Raw genomic sequence first — 18,133 nt, 5'->3', positions numbered from 1 at the left:
CTCAAAAGCATTGCAGGGTCAGGCTTGTTTAGGACTTGGCTGGGAGACCGCTTGGGAATACCAGGTGCTGTAAGCTTTTTGCCCAGTCGAGTATACTCTTCTATACACATTAATAATATAATGGCCATTTTTAAATGGAATGGTTATTCCACTTCCTCAAAGTTTGAGTTACTTAAACTTGAAATAGTCTGTCCAACTCTTCTTCAATGGCTTACAGCCATACTATCCAGGAATAACCCGTTCTCCTCGGATGTCGGAAGCTATGCAGGGTTAGGCCTGGTTAGTGCTTAGGTGGGAGCCCTCTTGGGAATACCAGGTGCTGTAAGCTTTTTGCCCAGTTGAGAATACACAACAATGGCAATTTTAAATGGAATGTCTGTCCCACTTTCTCAATTTTTTTGAGTTAAATTACCTTGAAATAGTCTATCCAACAGTTCTTATATGGCTTACGGCCATACCATGCTCGATCACCTCTGATCTTGATAGCTAAGCAGTGGCAGGCCTTGTTAGTACTTGTTTGGGAGACCGCTTGGGTATACCAGGTGCTGTAAGCATATTGCCCAGTCAAGTATACTCTTCTATACACAATAATAATATAATGGCCATTTTAAAATGGAATGGCGATTCCACTTCCTCAAAGTTTGAGTTAAATATACTTGAAATAGTCTATCCAACTCTTCTTCTGTGACGTATGGCCATACCATCCTGAAAATGACAAATCTCGTCTGACCTCAGAAGCTAAGCAGGATGAGGCCTGGTTAGTACTTGGTTGGCAGACAGCTTGGGAATACCAGGTGCTGTAAGCTTTTTGTAGAGTATGCTATTCTAAACACAACAATATAATGGAATGGCTATTCCACTTCCTCAGTTTTTTGAGTCCCATAAACTTGGAATCGTCTATCCAACTCTTTTTCAGTGGCTTACGGCCATACCAGCCTGAATACGCACTTCCGGTGAGGAAAGTGAGACAGGTGTAGGTGATTGCGCTGTGTGTTTGCTCGCTTGACAGCTTTTCGATGTGTAATTTTGATTTTTGTATTTGAATAAGTTTGGTTAGTTTTTTCCCCCCTTGCAGTTTTGCTGCTTGTGGGAGAGTTTTTGGGTCTCTTCTTATATTTCTATGATAGACAACATGTCAACGACGAACGGAATGGACAAGGACAAAGAAAATGCTCAAAGGAAGAAACATGGAGTAATGAAATACGGCAAAGAATTAACGGTGGCAGTTGAAAAGGTGACGACGATGGAATTATTACGATCCAATTAAGGATGTGTGTGGAGAGGTGGTGGGTTGAAAGGCGAAAGAAAGTACGAGGTTGCAATGAGCAATGGAAAAGGAAAGGAAAATTTAATGGATGGATTCATGATAAAAAACAAGGATCATGGCAAGAGATATGATTGCTAAGAGCTCAGTCTCTTTTATGAATCTTCCGGTATATATAGAGGACAGCACTATACTGGATAAGCTGCCTAGCTGGGGCGTAGCTGCTGTCTCAAATATCAGGAGGAGAGTTTGGCCAGGGACGGAGATAGTGGATGGGACGCGATATTGTAAAGTACAATCTTTGCCGTATTCTACTAAATTTCAGAGGGTGGAGAGTACTTTCGGGTAATTCATGATAAGCAGGTCAGGGTCTGTCGGCTATGTATTCAGCCTGGACACATAGTAAAAGTCTGCCCTGAATTTAAATGTTTCAAGTGCGGGAAGCAAGGACATTATGCAAGGGAATGTGTTGGAGGGAAGGAAAGGGCATTTTGCGGTGGATGCCGGATGAGACCAGAAGAGTGCAACTGTGGAGAGGTTGTGGCTGTGGAGGGGAGTCAGGAACTGTTTGGTAAAGAAGCTGATTCACAGCAAGAAGATGGAGAAGAGGATGTGGGAGAGATTGGGCTGAATGGAAGCACTGGTGACTCACAGGTTTTGGGGGGAAGCTCCGCCCATGTGAGTACCTCGGGAGGTAATGAAATGGAGGGGAGTTTGTTACCGACAACTGTACAGGAGACTGAAATGGACACAGGGAACACAAAAGATACGAGACAGCAAAAAATATTTGGTTGGAAGAAATGGAATTAGAATCTGTCTGATTCAGAAGAATTGGAAAGGCTACAGGAAGAGGAAAGCAGCGGCGGATGCGGAAAAGGACTGCAGAGGGAAAAAACATGAACAGGACAATGAGAATATGTTTTCTCTTATTTATTGGAATGGTTAATTTTATGTCAATGGTTTAAGGACAATGGAAAAATGTCAAAGTATAGTGCAAATGAAGAATTCTGATTATTTATGTCTACAAGAGTGTTAGTGTAATTTCTATATGTTTTGTAGCCAAAACCAGATTCTCACTCATTCTAATTCATTAATGAGTTGTAAGTTCATTAATTATGCATGAAGTAGATTGAGACCAGTCTTAAAAGCCAAAGGTAACAGAGTACTAACCACATACACATATTTCCACAGGTTATAAACTGAAAATGACGTCAGCGTTTTCTAAACGTTCTATCTATTTCACAAGTAGAGGGGCCCTCTAGCTCTCGAGCCTTCGCGTTATCAGCACGAAGTCAAGGCCAGTCAGTATAAATCAACATTCTAGACAGTCTGGAGATGGGCCGTTCCTGCCACCTGGAGATTGTACAACTGAATGAACTAAGGAACAGACCTTCATTGTTACTAAACTCCTGACTACATTATATACAATTGGGAATGGGAGCAAGAGAGAAAATTCACATGTACAGTACATTATAGCATTTGGACTAGTCAGTTCTGATTGGAATGTATACATAATTAGTCATTTCAACCATAATTTCCTCTAACAAAGACACATTGAGACAATGACTATATTAGAAGTAAAACAAATATGGAGAGATTTAATTTTTGTAAATAATGATAGGGGGAATTCAAGTGGTGTTGCAATTTTGTTGAGGAAGGATGTGGTGGAAAATGGGAGGATTTTCATTTTAGATTTTGAGTATGGTTTTTAGAATTATAAATATTTATGCGCCTGATAATGAAATAGAGCAAATGGAATTAGGACAATGGTGTGAGGGAAATTGTATTGTGGTTGGGGTTTTAATGTTAATATAGACAGACTTGATATGACGAGAGGAGCTACTTTTAGAAGTGATTCATCTAGGAAGGTTTTAAAGAAGATATTACAAAAAGGAATTATAGAAATATGGAGGGACGAAATTCAAGACATAATTTTGTAGAAGGCAGGTGGTTTTAGGTGAATTGAAACAAACAAGGATAGATTTGGTTTTGGTTTAAGGAATTTTATGAAAGATATTGTTTTTACAACTTTTAGTGATCATGCAGCGTTAATATTCTCGGTGGGTTTAGATAAGGGAAGAACAGGAGGTGGAATATGGTGTATTAATGCAGGGTATTTAGGAGATGAGGAATATGGGAAACTTAAGCATTGATAGAATATGAAATGAAGATAAGCAGAAAGGAATAAGTGTCAATGGTGGGGAAATGTTAAAGAAAAAAGAAAAGTATTTAGTATTAGATATGCAAGGAAGAAGAGATTTGGGATGAAAAGAGAAGAAAATGAGTTAAGAGCTAAATTAAATGAGGAAATGTGTGAACCTAATTATAATATAGAAAGGGTTTTGGAATTAACACAATTGAGTAAATATGAAATAGATACGTAAGTGTGCAATTATCAGAAGTAAGGCAAAGTATGTTTTGGAGGGGGAGAAATGTACTTCCTTTTTTCTTGATTTAGAGAAGAGTTAACAAAGGAGAACATACAGTATATTAGAGACATTGAAAATGTAAAGGGTGGAGTTGTAAATGATTATGTAGAGATACTGGAAACAGTGGATCATTTTTACAAGGATTTATTTAAGAAAGGGGAGGTGGATGAGGGGTGTGTCAAGGAGATTTTGGATAGTGTGGATGTGCAAATTGATGTGGAGGACAAACAAATGTGTGATGGGAAGATAACAGTGAATGAAGTCAAAGATGCGATTTAAGGATTTACAAGTAAATAAGAGTCCTGGGGGAGATTGCAGAGTTTTATCAAATATATGGTAGTCTTTTAGCACCTATTTTATTGGAAGTTTATCAATATATGGAGGATAATAGTGTTTTAGAATCTATGGGGGATATTGTTTTGTATGAGTGTCAATTTGCGTTACATATTTCACAATCATTATATATCTTTGTTGTTTTGGAAGTTTCACTATCATTAAAATGTGGAACTCTTCTCACACTGCGCCTTGGTCCAATTATTCATACAACGTACGTGACAAATACATCAGACAAGATCAGATCTCGGAAGCTAAGCAGGATCAAACCTTGTTTGTACTTGGTTGGGAGACCACTTGGGAGTACCAGGTGCTGTTAGCTTTTTGCCCAGTTGAGTATATTATTTTAAACACAAGAATAATATTATGGCCATTTTAAAATGGAATGGCTATCCCACTTCCTCAAAGGTTTTTGAGTTACATAAACTTGAAATCTATCTATCCAACTCTTCTTCCATGGCTTACGGCCATACCATCCTGAATACGCTCCTTTTTGGAATTTCAGGAAGTGGATGAGCAGCAGGTGGCTGAGTGTTTGAGAGAGAATATATATATTTTTAGGTTTATTTGATACATAAGTTTGAAAGTTTTTGAGTGTAGTTAATTTTTTTCTTAAACATTTGCATCATTATACCCCAACGGCGCGAGCTGTTTGGGGTATTCTGCTGAAAATAACTGGACGGACGCCATGGCTTCGACATCAATAATACCAACGACGAGGAAAGAACTGACGGTGAATGTGGAAATCAATGGAGAATACAAAATAACAGTGATGGAATTGCTGAGAGGTATAAGAAGTTTGTGGAACGAAACTTGGATGTAGAACGAAAAACAGAAATAAGTATAAAGTAACAATGTCTCATGGAAAAGACTAATGGACGGGCTCAAGATAAAGAACTGGGGAATGATGAACTTGTGGTGTCCTTTTTGAACTTGCCTGCATATATTACAGATGGTGAATTACATGGCTGGAAAGTGAAGGCAACCACGCCGATTAAGAAGTGGATGTGTCCAGGAACAGACATTGTAGACGGGACGAGATTTTGCAAAGTGTGCAATCCTTGCCATATTCAACCAAATTAAATAGTCGAGGGATTTAAATTCTTCCTTATGATTCATGACAAGCAAGTGAAGGTATGTAGACTATGCATTCAGCCAGGGCACATACTTAAGGAATGCCCGGAATTCACATGCCATAATTTTTAGTGAACAAGAGCATTATGCTAGAGAATGTATGAACATAGTTAATGTGTGTAGAATGTGTGACAGACCCAAAGATAGATGTAGATGTAATAAGGGAAAGATAACTTATTTTTGCAAACAATGGACCTCACTTCTGAGGAAGATGAGGGGAGAGTGATTCCAGAGACAGTAGCAGATATGCTTGGAGAGTAATGTCATCTGGCAATACACGGGACACAGTTTTAGTCTCTGCTGCTGACAAGGTAGAACAGCAGCACATGATGGGTGAACTAGATGGTGCCTAGTGCTTCTCAGGTGCCTGAGCCAGTCTTAAGCCTGTGTAAAAATGACACCAAAGAGAGGACTGGGTCCACTGAAGTCGATGGCACTGTTAAATCACACTTTTCAAAAGGCTTGACTGCTGCTCCCCTCACAATTCCAAGTCATGAGTCAGATGATGAAATAGATAGTGAGGATCCTCAGATGTTTGCAAGAGGTCATTGCCAAAAGCTAGGGAGATGGAATTTGGAAAAAAGAAAGTCTCTCTTGAAATGACTTGTTTGATTCTGGTGATATTTCTGCACACATTAATAATAATTAAAGTTGCATCCCTAATTGGTAACAGTTTGAGACACATGAGCAAATTTGAGCAGGTTTTGGTCTGTTAAAATACAGTTTGGCAGTCTAACTTTTCTCCTCATCTGCGGGTTCGAATAGGCCAGGCTGTCTGTATGCTTGGGGTTGTGATATCCTGCCATGTGACTTGGTTGTCAAATTCATTAATGACTGCATGGTTACTGAACCATGAAGCTAAAATAATAAAATATGATACAACCAGGGTGTTCAGTCGAGGAGGACCAGACAGTGTAATTTAAAAAAGCAGGGCAATAATATATTTAGAATTAAAGATGTGAAGGCCTGAACAGCACAAGAAAACAGCACTATACTTGTAGAGGGATAACACAGGGATGGCACGGGTTGGGTTTTGAATGTGATTGTGTTTTGGGTTAGCTGGTTTGCATTCTGGTGCACAGGCCTATCTCCTGTTTATCCCCTCATTTTAATGATACCAGTTAGCTGTACTGGTTAAAAAGGCCCGTAGGTGTCCTCCTAAGATCATGAATAAACTGAAGTTCTAAAAGCCTACAGACAGAAACTAAAACAAGAAGATCCCGCGCTCAGGTCTGTTCAACGCTGGTCCGACCAATCTGATTCCACGCTTCAAGACTGCTTCGATCACGTGGATTGGGATATGTTCTGCATTGCGTCCAACAACAACATTGACGGAGTCGGTGAGTGAGTTCATTAGAAAGTGCATTGACGATGTTATACCCACAGCAACGATTAAAACATTCCCAAACCAGAAACCGTGGATTGGTGGCAGCATTCGCGCGAACCACTGCTTTTAAACAGGGCAAGGTGACCGTAAACATGACCGAATACAAACAGTGTAGCTATTCCCTCCGCAAAGCAATCAAACAAGCTACGCATCAGTATAGAGACGAAGTAGAGTCGCAATTCAACGGCTCAGACACAAGAGGTATGTGGCAGGGTCTACAGTCAATCACGGATTACAAAAAGAAAACCAGCCCCATCACAGACCAGGATGTCTTGCTCCCAGACAGACTAAATAACTTTTTTGCCCGCTTTGAGGACAACACAGTAGAATTAAACAGAGGTCAACGAGTTTTAAGGTTAAGGCTTAAGGATGGTTAGGGATCGGCGAGGTTAGGGTTCAGGTCTCCGGGATGGTTAAGGTCAGACATAACGGTCTCAGAGATAATTAGGAGGGTTGGAGCTCAAGAGTGGTAAAGGCTAAGACAGGGGGGTCAGGTAATAGCCACAAGATCTATACATATATATTTAAAAAGAAGACAACATATATTTATTAAGAGTAGTACATCCGAAATGCTTTCCAGTAGGGATGGGGAATAAGTGCCAGTCAAGGATAATATTCTGTCTGGATTCTGCAGGAATACATCATCAGTACATCATCATAACAAGTACAATAGATCTGTAACTTTATCCTAAACCATTTCAGAAGTCCCAATAGGGACTCCAACAGCAACCAGAATAGAGATATTCTAGATGTCCGAGTATTTTTCATTGAGACCAGCAGGGTCAATGGTTCCTACTGCTCTAATCCATTGTCTCTCCGCCTTTTGTCTTTGAGTGTTTGACCACCCTGTATTTGCCTCCAAACCAAAAAAAGGTTCTCAACTGTATGCACCCTAAAGTGGGCATACAACACAGTAGGTCTATCACCCTTCTGAATGTGGTACAGGTGTTGTTTCAATCTGCATTCTAGTGTGTTCTGTGTCTCTCCAAAATTATGTTTATTACAGACCAGGCACTTGATCACATATACCATATTCCCAGTGTCCAGTTGGACATGATGCCTCATTAGGGCCCCCAAGCCTGATTAACTATTGAACAGAAACTTTGTTTGAGTAAAATGTTTATTCTTTCTCAATTTACTCTTAGTCAGACTTGAACGTATTAGGATTCCTATTCCTCCTATACGTTGAAATTACCCTGAACTCTCTCAGGGCCTCACAATCATTCTGGGCTCGTTGGAAATTAGATTTAATTTCAAAATTGAGTCCCCCCAAAGTCTGAGAATACGTCACCATAAATGGTACCACCGGGCGGTTGTCCCTCTCTATCTGATATGCTCCGTGAATCTGGAAGGCCTGATTTACCTCAGCCCTAACCTCCCTCGGGAAACACCTGGAATAACCCCTGGGCCTCAAGGCTGAAAAGAGTATTCTTGTGGTCTCCTCTATTTCCTCAGGGGAACTGTGAATTCTATGGAAGCTTATCAATTGGGACTTAGTCAACCCCCTGTATGTATGTTTTGGGTGGAAGCTGGATTTGTGCAAAAGAGCATGTATATCTGTTTCTTTATAAAAAACTCTTGTTGCCAATGATTTCATTTTTCCCCCCTCGGGAATAAAAAATGCTTGTATCTAAAAACTCTAGTTTCTCCTCCTGTATATTATGTGTGATGGTAATGTATTTAACACACGCACAAAAATTCTTCAAACTCTAAATGGCAGTTCCCCCAGACACCAAAGCTGTCATTGAGGTATCTGCAATAAAGCAGTGGTGTGGTCTTACATTTCATCAATGCTGTTTCCTCCCAAAAACACATATACAGGTTGGCGAAAGCTGGGGAAATGTTTTCCCCATAGGTCTTCCATGGGAATGGAGATAAAACTTGCCATTAAATTCAAAGTCATTCCTAGTCAGGCTCAGTTCCAACAAATCCAAAATAATCCTCTGGGCGTTTTACGTCGGGGAATCTATTAAAAGCATGTTTCACTGCCTGTAGGCCCAGAGCCATCTCAATGTTAGTATACAGTGAGTTTATCAGCATCTTCAAGCCTTTTAGTTTATTTACGAAGTCGTATGCGTGTTTCTGTGAAAGAGGATTAATAAAAGAGTCAACGTATTCCGGTACTTTTTACTACATGCATTTTCCTTTGACACCCCAAAGTACATTTTGAATGCTTAGCATGACAGAAACATTGTCCAATTCACACACTTATCAAGAGAACATCCCTGGTCATCCCTACTGCCTCTGATCTGGCGGACTCACTAAATACAAATGCTTCTTTTGTAAATTATGTCTAATTTAGTTGTAAACTACAACTCTGAGCCACAGTCACTAACGATCGGACAACCTGGAAGGGAACTGTCCAACCCTCTGGAGCTTTGTGGATCTTGGGAGCAAGTAAAATGGTCTAGGCCTGGGTAAATCCGGTCCCAAGAAAACATATATTTTACCGTAATTAACTTTCTTTCCTACAACTAATACTATATCGCGGATCCTACTCTGTGTCTCCAATTGAATAGAGTGGGGTAGCAGGGCATGATATTTCTCATCACTTAGCTGTCCATTTGCCTTTTACAGATATTGGACTTCATCCATAATAACAATTTGTGACCCCTTATCAGCTGGTTTTATACCAAGATTCTTAATAGCATTCAATTGTTGTTGATTAAAATTAGCAGCTGGTTTAGGCTTAAACTTCACAAAGGACTCCAAGTCCCTCCGTATGAGAGTCTGTATGGGATGTGAGACGGATTCTAATTCAGGATCCCAAGTGGAGCTGTTCGTAAAGGTCATATCAGGAAACTGTCTCGTACTCAAAATGGTCCAATAACAAGTATACAAGTCCCTAAGAAACTCCATGCGGTCTATCCGATTTGGTGGGAACAAACTTCCCTCCATCTCTGTGAGTCTATACGATAGGGAGAGGTTGGTAATGTTCGATTGGGGAGCTGTATCCTGACACTGATCTCCCCTCACATGTTTAAGGTATCCAGCCACTGTCTCTGGATCACGGGGACATATATGGAACCGGAGTCTATTGAGTTCCGGTAAATAATTGCATTTCAATCTGTTTATAAGGGTCTGTTGATCTTTTTCCAGGCTATCCAAAAGGTTTATGAGTGGGACAAAGTACTGCATTGGGGTACTTATTCTTACACACCCTCAGCAACTGCTGTAGCTGTTTCCAGGTGGTACTCGACTTCTGTCTCGAAAGGCAGTTGTTTAAGCCTGCCAACAGAATCACCTTCTCTATTGCTCGTGTGTCACGAGAATTTTTATCCCAGTGGTTGAACTCAACGATCACTATAGCTTTGACCAATTCCCATAAGTTTGTAAGACCCTGGTTAATGAAGAATTAGACAAAGCCCCCAGTCTGTAATAGGTTAGTTCTTTATTCAGAGACATTTCTGAAATCAAAAATGCAAACAGTCATTTTATAACTTCCACACATCACTTTTCTACCAGCCTTGGCAGTTTCTCGCCGTTCCCCTCCTCCCTAGATTAGAGAGGCCTTGGAAGGGCCCTCTTTCCTGTTGTCAGCTTTCAGAGTTACAACCAGGTCATGTGTAGTTCAATTGTCCTTTGTTTTCTCAACCATACATTTCTCACCCTTAACTTTCTCACACATACATTATTGTATTAGAATTCTAATACATTTCACACCGTTAAATACGTTTCAGGGTGGAATTCTTTAGTCATGACTTTATAAACATATAAATTCCCTTTTGGTTCAAACAAAAGACAAAGGCTGCTCCCAGGAAGCTGTCCACCTGCACCCGAGCATCCAAGAAGGTCGGGATACGTGACAAATTCGAATCTCCAAACACTACAATAGGTTTAATCATGTCAATCTCCAATCTCTTTCTCCCTGTGCTGGGATGTCTAACAGGGTTAGGTTTATGGTAAATTCGGTTTCAGGTTTTTTACCTTGAGTTGCACGGGTCTAATGTGATCTCCTCTGTTATTGTTTCCAATCCTGGGTTTATGGGGAAATTTGTGTGTGAAAATTTGTAAATATTTGACCTACCCTTATTTTGCCATTCAGTCCAAGTGGAGCCAAAGTTCTACGGGTGGCTATCCACTTGGATTAGGGTTAGGTTTAAGAGGGTTTATGTTTATACTGGTATCCAACATTAGGTTGTACGGGCCTATTGCAACGTTCTACCCTGTTTCAGTGTTGTACATTTGACTGGTCTGGAGAAAGTGGGAGGACATGAGGCCGAGCGATCCAAGGGGTCACTCACAACAATTCAAAAACAGGAGGAAGACAATCAATAAAAACCTGTGAGTAAAGGGTTTAACTTGAAACCAAATTTCATATAAAATCACAATAAAACATGCATACTAGATCAAAGTATGTAAGTAGTAATCCCCCCCACAAAAAAGTGGGGGGATGAAGGGATTACATGCCACGCTAAAGTGCATAATATAATACAATTCAGGTCGAAATATAAAGACTAAACCAGGTTGAGCAATCAAATGCATTTTTTATTTGAACTTCCTCCTCTTATCAGTGGCTCCTCCAGCTCTCTTAATTAGGCCCACATCCACTCCCACTGTTTTATACTACTCCTTAATATTCATTCCAATTGGAGCCAAAGTATTACGTTTTGAAATCCACCTGGATTCAGCTGCTTTTCTCTGGCCTGTGGTCCAGGAGGATTTAATCTCCAGACTGGTAATGCGGAGTGAGGTTGTTGGGGGTGATTTTGAAAATGTTTGACCAGGTGATTTTCTCAATTGTGTAGAGGTACTGTTTGAGGCGTGTCAAGACTGACTGGTTTCTCCTATATTAGGGTTAGGGGTTAGGTTTTTGTTAAGGAATCAACAAGGTGATCTCATGCCTTCAAGCTAATGCAGAGACCGGGGGATGGGTGTACTATGCTTGCGGAATGGGGGAGTCCAGGTTGTAGAACCCTATAGTTGCCCACTTCATTAGAGTTGGTTTTTAGGTCTATTTTAAGTCCGGGTAGGGGTTAGGGTTGGGTTAGCGTTAGAGTGAGGTTAGGGTTAGCATAAGGATAAGGGGAGTCCTTCTGTTGGTCAAGGTGTCGAAAACTGGCCACCAGAGAGAAAATTGCCCCTGGGGCCGTCCTCCACTGCTGATTAGCCGAGTGTCACTCCATGTCCGTCCGTTATTGGATCCTGGATGTTTTTGTTCATCAATACGTTTAAGAATAATTCCCTTCCAGGATCCTTACTTACTGAAGCGATTGCCGTGTATTCACGTCTAGCTGGTGCTGTCGCAGCGTGCTTGGTGTGGGATCAGGCAATGCGGTTGAGATGGCAAGACTAGTGAGGCCACTAGCTTCCAGGATCGTGGTTTACCATAGGGTGTCATTCTTAGCCAGTGAGTTGTTGTCGCTATGTTGTTCAAGTCTTGTAGTGGTTGGCTCAGTATGAGCGAGACGGGGCCGGGTGTCCGGAGTTTCCGAAGCTGGTTTTTATATCTGATGGATCCTCTTCCCCGTCAAACTGCACATGGTCTCCCTTCCAGGTTAGGTTAAATGGCTGGAAGGGAAGTGCATTAGCGTCGAAGGGTTACAATGGGCAGACCGATACGAGACTGTCTGATCTGTGGAAAACAGATTAGATAGACATTTACGCTCAGTTCACCAACTTATAGCCATATTTACAAAAACGCTATGCAAGTGGTTTCTTCATTCGGCGAATTTCCAGGCAGCAAAGGGATGGAACTTCCCGCTGCCGAACAGAGCCAACTTCCACCCGCATATTCCACACTCCAAGCCAAAGGCTTTCAGAATGTCCAATGAGTACAACAGAGCCCGTATACTGATCACCTTTGCGAATCTCGGGCTTCGCGACTTTGATAGGCCCAACGTCCTGAACAGATCATAGCTTGAGGTAGGCCATTTCCCACGGGTCCCCACCGGGAAACCAAAGAACACGACTGAGCCAGAACTGTTAAGCAATGAGTGGGGCAATAGGCATGCCCTTTTCCGATCTTCCCTTTTCCAGGGTATCTTCATTCCTCTATCTCACCATAACATCCGCAACAACTCCCAACTTTTCCTTCACAAATAAGTTAGGGATCCGTAAATTCTCTTCCTTATTCCTCACTCATCTCCTTTGTGACTTTCCACCCTGCTTCCTCAGCGAGGAGGTCACAAATGAGATGCATTCACTGCCGGACATTGTCCTAGAATGTGGGACAATTTCCAGTTTGTGCCCGCATCTCCTCCTAGGAACAAGGCTTGTTCCTCCCTCGAGCCAACACCTCCCTTGTAGGATATACGTTCGCCCTTAACTGAATCGCAGCTAGAACCACACTTTCACGGATTCTCAAGCCAGCTGGTACTGGTCTTGTCTTGATGGAACATACCAATTCCATCCCCTTGGGCCCAGTCCTCAAACTCTTTGTCTCCAGTTTGATGGGGTTTTGCACACCTGCTTGTGCTTCTTCGGCACTACTTTAACTCCCTTCATGCTAGTGCCCTCCTCCTCAACTGGGTATGTTCCCAATTCCGGAGTTTGATCTGGGTCTCCTCCTGCCCTCACCCACAACTTAGTGAATTAACTTTGCGGCATATGTAGTCACCGCCCTGGTCAGTGCGTCTGACGACACTGATAGGTTGAATAACCTTCGAGCCTGGATTGCTGGTATCAATTTCGCCTATTCCGGGCGTATGATGGAGCCTCCTTTATGGCTGTTTTTATTATACCGTCCAGGACTGTCAACTCTACTGACCCTATGTCCCCGTGGTTCACCTTATATATCATCCGGGGGACTGCATACGAGTTCAGTATCGTTACTTTCTGGCTGGGTTTGAGTGGCGCTTTATTTATCTTGCTGACCCACTCAAAGATTTGTCTTCTCAAATCCGGTTTAGCGATTCCCAGCCAGGGGTTCACTTTCAGGCCCAGATATTTTAATGATTTATCTAGGTGAATCAGGTGTAGCTTTTCCCAATTGTTGATGGTGAAAGCCACTCCCCCTCATCTCACCATAAATCAATGACACTTCCTTGGTTGCACGCGCAAACCAGAAAGTTGACAAAAGAGTTTTAATATTTGATGTTATGTTGCATGCCTGCTCATAAGCACCAAATCATCGGGAAATGTCAAGGGAGTTACTTTCTGTCCCTCGAACATATATCCTTCTCCGATCTCTTCCAACTTGTGGATCAGAGGGTCTACCGCCAAATTGAAGAGGAGAGGGGACATTGGGTACTCTTCACTTCACTTTGATAGGCGGTGAGGTTCCTTCCTTAACCTTTACTCTCATGTAATCCTCTTCGTAGGAGTTTTTGATCAGCCCTACTATGTGGTCGTCAAGGCCCCTTTCTCTCAGAACATGGTGTGTTCATGGGCCACTGAGTCGAATGCCTTCGCAAAATCTATGAATACCACTGCTATGACCTTTCTTACTCTGATGTATTATTCCATTCAGGACCATCAGGTTTTCTGTGCACCCAGGGGTGGCGATAAATCCCCTTTGTCTAGGGTTAATGGGACATGCCCTCTCAAGTCTCAGGACAATCAATCTCCACTCACCGATTTCCAATAATACCTCAACTATTGATGTTGGTATCAGCGTTGTACGACCTTGTTTAAGAGCTCTGTATGAGGAAGAGTCGGAGATAGAGCAGGCTCGAGGAGCTGCTCCTGACGAAATAGTATGAAGAGGTAAGGGGGAGGCTCTGTTAGGGCTTCTCCAACCCCTCTTTATATGGTGCCTAGCAGGGGTGGGTCGAGATGTCTCTGACAGGCTGATGCCGGGGGTAGGGGATGAGCCCTCTAGTCGGGCTTTTTCAGCCTCTCCTGGTGAGAAGCGTGGCGGGGGTGTTTCGGATCTGCTCACACAGGTCAATGCAGGGAGGTAAGGGGGGTAAGCCCTTTGAGGGCCTCCCCAACCCCTCACTACATGACACCTGTGGTGCGTATATTGAAGGGCTCTGGTGGGAGAAGGCCGGGAGGTGGGGGAGTGGTTCTCTAGTAGGGCCCCTCCTGGCTGGATTCTGGGCGGGGTACCAGGCTTAGACGTACCAAAGGTTTTTAACTAGGTACAGGTGACTACTTGACCGAATCCTAGCCACTTGTTCACCAGGGAAATGTTTTTGATTCATTTCTCATCCCAGTGGGTCCAACCATGCTACTCCAAGGGCATGATTGTGAGAAGCAAAACTTGGAGGGGCGAAAAGAGAACGATCAGATGCGACAGATGATGAAAAGATTTACAACTTCCAGGGGGCTGACCCAGCATAAGAGACACAAACACATTGAGCTATACTGTCGGGAGAAGGAGGGGGAGGTGACAGCGTGGAAAAGGGGAAGTGAAGTGAACAGAGAGGTGGAGCGAGTGGGGAAAACTGAGCTTACTTGACTGTGTGGTGAGATGACTGGGACAAGACATACCAACAGGCGAGTACCAAAAAGCCTGGGAACTGGCAAAACCGCAGAACAGGTGAGGATGAGAAGGCGTAAAATGAGACTTGTGGAGTACCAAGTAAGCATGTGAGTGAAAGGATTTTCTCAATGCTATTCAACCCTGGGCCACCATTAACGTCCCCAAATACTTTACGTGGAATCTTCCGCTGAGAGTTAAAAGGGGGTGCTACCAAAGATGGTGTCCAAATTGGAACTGTCAAATTGACCCTAATGGGAGGGGAGCAAGCCTCAGCCTTGCTCAATACGTCCGCTCTTGAGCTGCAGCGGTTGCTAGGTGGGAAATCAAGGTCCCAGAGTCCGGGAAACCTACTCGGTGAGAGTGAGACCACATTGCCAAATGATTGAGAAAAGATTGAAGCAAACAAAGTACGGAAAAGTACAAAAGATGTTTCAAAACAATCAGTCCAGGTTGGTCAAAAATATTGGCTGCTATATCTCCGCCGCTGGAGGTTGCTTCGACATTCAAGAGGTGGTGGGAGGTAACAGAAGAATACCTGGGTCTTGGACAGTTCACATCGAGGGGTGACATGGATAATGGTGAATTTCGGTCACCTATCTCGGCGGCTGAGGTATGTGAGAACCTGGGGTCAATGAAAAACGGTACAGCAGCTGGGCCAGATGGGATAACGAAAACTGCAATAAAAGAATGGGATCCCTCTGGTGCGAAATTGGCCACTACCTTTTCCATATGGTTAACGTTGGGCACCCGTCCTGGGCCCTTCAAGAAGTGCAGAACAACTTTGATACCCAAGTCGCTGGGTGGAGACCTCTACCTATCGGGTCGGTGGTATTGAGGCTATACTCCCGAATTCTGGCGCGGGCGTGTCCCATTAACCCGCGCCAGAGAGGATTTATATCCTCACCTGGGTGTTCAGAAAACTTGATCATCTTGGGAGGGCTAATCAAGCATAGTAGGGAGAAAGGTGAGATGCTGGCCATGGTGTTGGTTGATTTTGCATTTGACTCGGTAAGTCATCTACACATCATGGAGGTGCTCAGGATGAGAGGCCTCGATGAATACATCATTGGAATCGTAGGTGATTCATACACCGATGTAGAGACCACAAATACAATCAACGGGGAGCAGTCCTCTACCGTTGACGTGAGGGTAGGGGTCAAACAGGGAGATCCAATGTCTCGGCTGTTGTTCAATCTGGCCCTGGACCCATTGATTGAAACTCTTGAAGGCTACGGCTTGGGGTACAAATCACAACCTTGGCATTCGCTGATGATTTGGTCTTGGTGAGCTGTACTTGGGAGGGCATGGCGTACAATATCCTGAATTTTGCCGTCTGACTGGGTTGAGAATTCAGCCCAGGAAGTGCCACGGTTTCCTCACGCAGAGGGTCCAGTGAGTGCGGCTGATTAACCTCTGTAAACCCTGGACAATGTGTGAGGAAGAACTACACATGGTCGGGACGGAGGAGTCTGTGGCGTACCTGGGTTTGAAGGTGACTCCATGGCATGGTATTATGGAACCAGAACCTGTAGAACGACTCCGTATCTGGATTAGATCGATTGGGCTGTCACCGCTGAAGCCTTCGCAGAAGGTGAGGATGTTTATTCGATTCCGAGGATGGCGTATCAGGCTGATCATGGCGGGCTGAGGCCCAAAATCCTGAAGGTACTTGATGGGATGATCAGGAAAGCGGTGAAGGTGTGGCTTCACATTCCACCGTGTACCTGTGATGGGCTGCTTTACTCAAGATGCCGGGATGGAGGACTTGACATAGGAAAGCTAGCTTGTCAAATCCCAGCTATCCAGGCTAGGAGGGTCTTCCACTTATGGCATTCCAAGGATGCCATTACACGGCTAGTCACCCGCAGGACAGTGAAGGCAAGGGAGTACCTTGGGATGTGGATGAGGCAGGTTTGCCTCCCCTGGAAGAAAGGGAAGAGGAGACTGTACGGAGTGCAGACCCTACCGAATCAGTGAGTCCAAAAAGCTTAGTCACCTGACTGGAGAAGTAGAGTTCTTGAGATGGCAGAGCCTGACGTCGCAAGGAATTGGAATACAGGTATTTGGCAGGGACAGAAACAGCAATCACTGGTTGGCAAATCCGGAAACGTTGGAAGCCAAAGAGCAAAAAAGTATTTAGTCAGCCACCAATTGTGCAAGTTCTCTCACATAAAAAGATGAGGCCTGTAATTTTCATCATAGGTACATTTCAAATATGACAGACAACATGAGAAGAAAAAAATCCAGAAAATCACATAGTAGGATTTATGAATTTATTTAAAAATTATTGTGGAAAATAAGTATTTGGTCAATAACAAAAGTTTCTCAATCATTTGTTATATACCCTTTGTTGGCAATGACAGAGGTCAAACATTTTCTGTAAGTCTTCACAAGGTTTTCACACACTGTTACTGGTATTTTGATCCATTCCTCTATTCAGATCTCATCTAGAGCAGTGATGTTTTGGGGCTGTTGCTGGGCAACACAGACTTTCAACTCCCTCAAGATTTTCTATGGGGTTGAGATCTGGAGAAACAGCTCCTCAGTTCATTTGAATCACTAAAAATTCCTCAAACAAAAAATCTCACTTTCACTTTGGCTTCGCTTTCCCTGATTTATTCGCCATGAAATCGTTGAAACTACAACTTTCCGAAATACAGCTGCACGTAAAAAGCCTTACAGCAACTCCTCTGATCGTCAAGGCGAGAATGGAGTTCCCTGCGCGTGCGATTACAAACAAGGAATTGTGGTCCAACCCAAAACCATTACATACTGGCGTTTACCTCAGCTCATTGGCTATCTACCCAGCTAGATTTCAAGAAGATCAGTGGTCATTGGGCAGAAATATAGTCAATCAATGAAGCTTCGCTAAAATTATTGGTGCGTAAGGTAGTAATTTATCATTGTCTTCAAATCAGCTCACTTCGGTCAATACTCCCAATGATGTTTGGCTGTGTTGCAAACATCCAGAGGAATGCACTGAAACCCACCATGACTAGATAAACGATTGTTAACAGGGGGGAATCACGTCGAATGCGCCGTAAAAAATTGATAGAGATGGAATTCACAGCACAAACGGTTTACAAAATGTTTTGATTTAGGCTATAAAAATGGATTTTATCAAAGAAAACGGCACTTCATTTGATCACTGGGACACTCAGGAAGAGAAATAAGAGCAAGATATCAGAATGTAAGTCATAATTTTACCTTCAGATGTG

At 42.9% G+C, this 18,133-nt stretch overlaps 2 pseudogenes; both read left to right on the top strand.

Moving 5' to 3' along the window:
- The first annotated feature begins 209 nt into the window (after window positions 1–209).
- On the top strand, window positions 210–328 carry LOC116355110 (uncharacterized; annotated as a pseudogene).
- Window positions 329–687: 359 nt separating this feature from the next.
- On the top strand, window positions 688–806 carry LOC116355121 (uncharacterized; annotated as a pseudogene).
- The last annotated feature ends 17,327 nt before the right edge of the window (window positions 807–18,133 follow it).

Source organism: Oncorhynchus kisutch, linkage group LG19, assembly GCF_002021735.2.
Source record: "Oncorhynchus kisutch isolate 150728-3 linkage group LG19, Okis_V2, whole genome shotgun sequence".
NCBI lineage: Eukaryota > Metazoa > Chordata > Actinopteri > Salmoniformes > Salmonidae > Oncorhynchus > Oncorhynchus kisutch.
The sequence above is the reverse complement of the archived record's forward strand: the minus strand, read 5'-3'. Positions and strand labels throughout refer to the sequence as shown.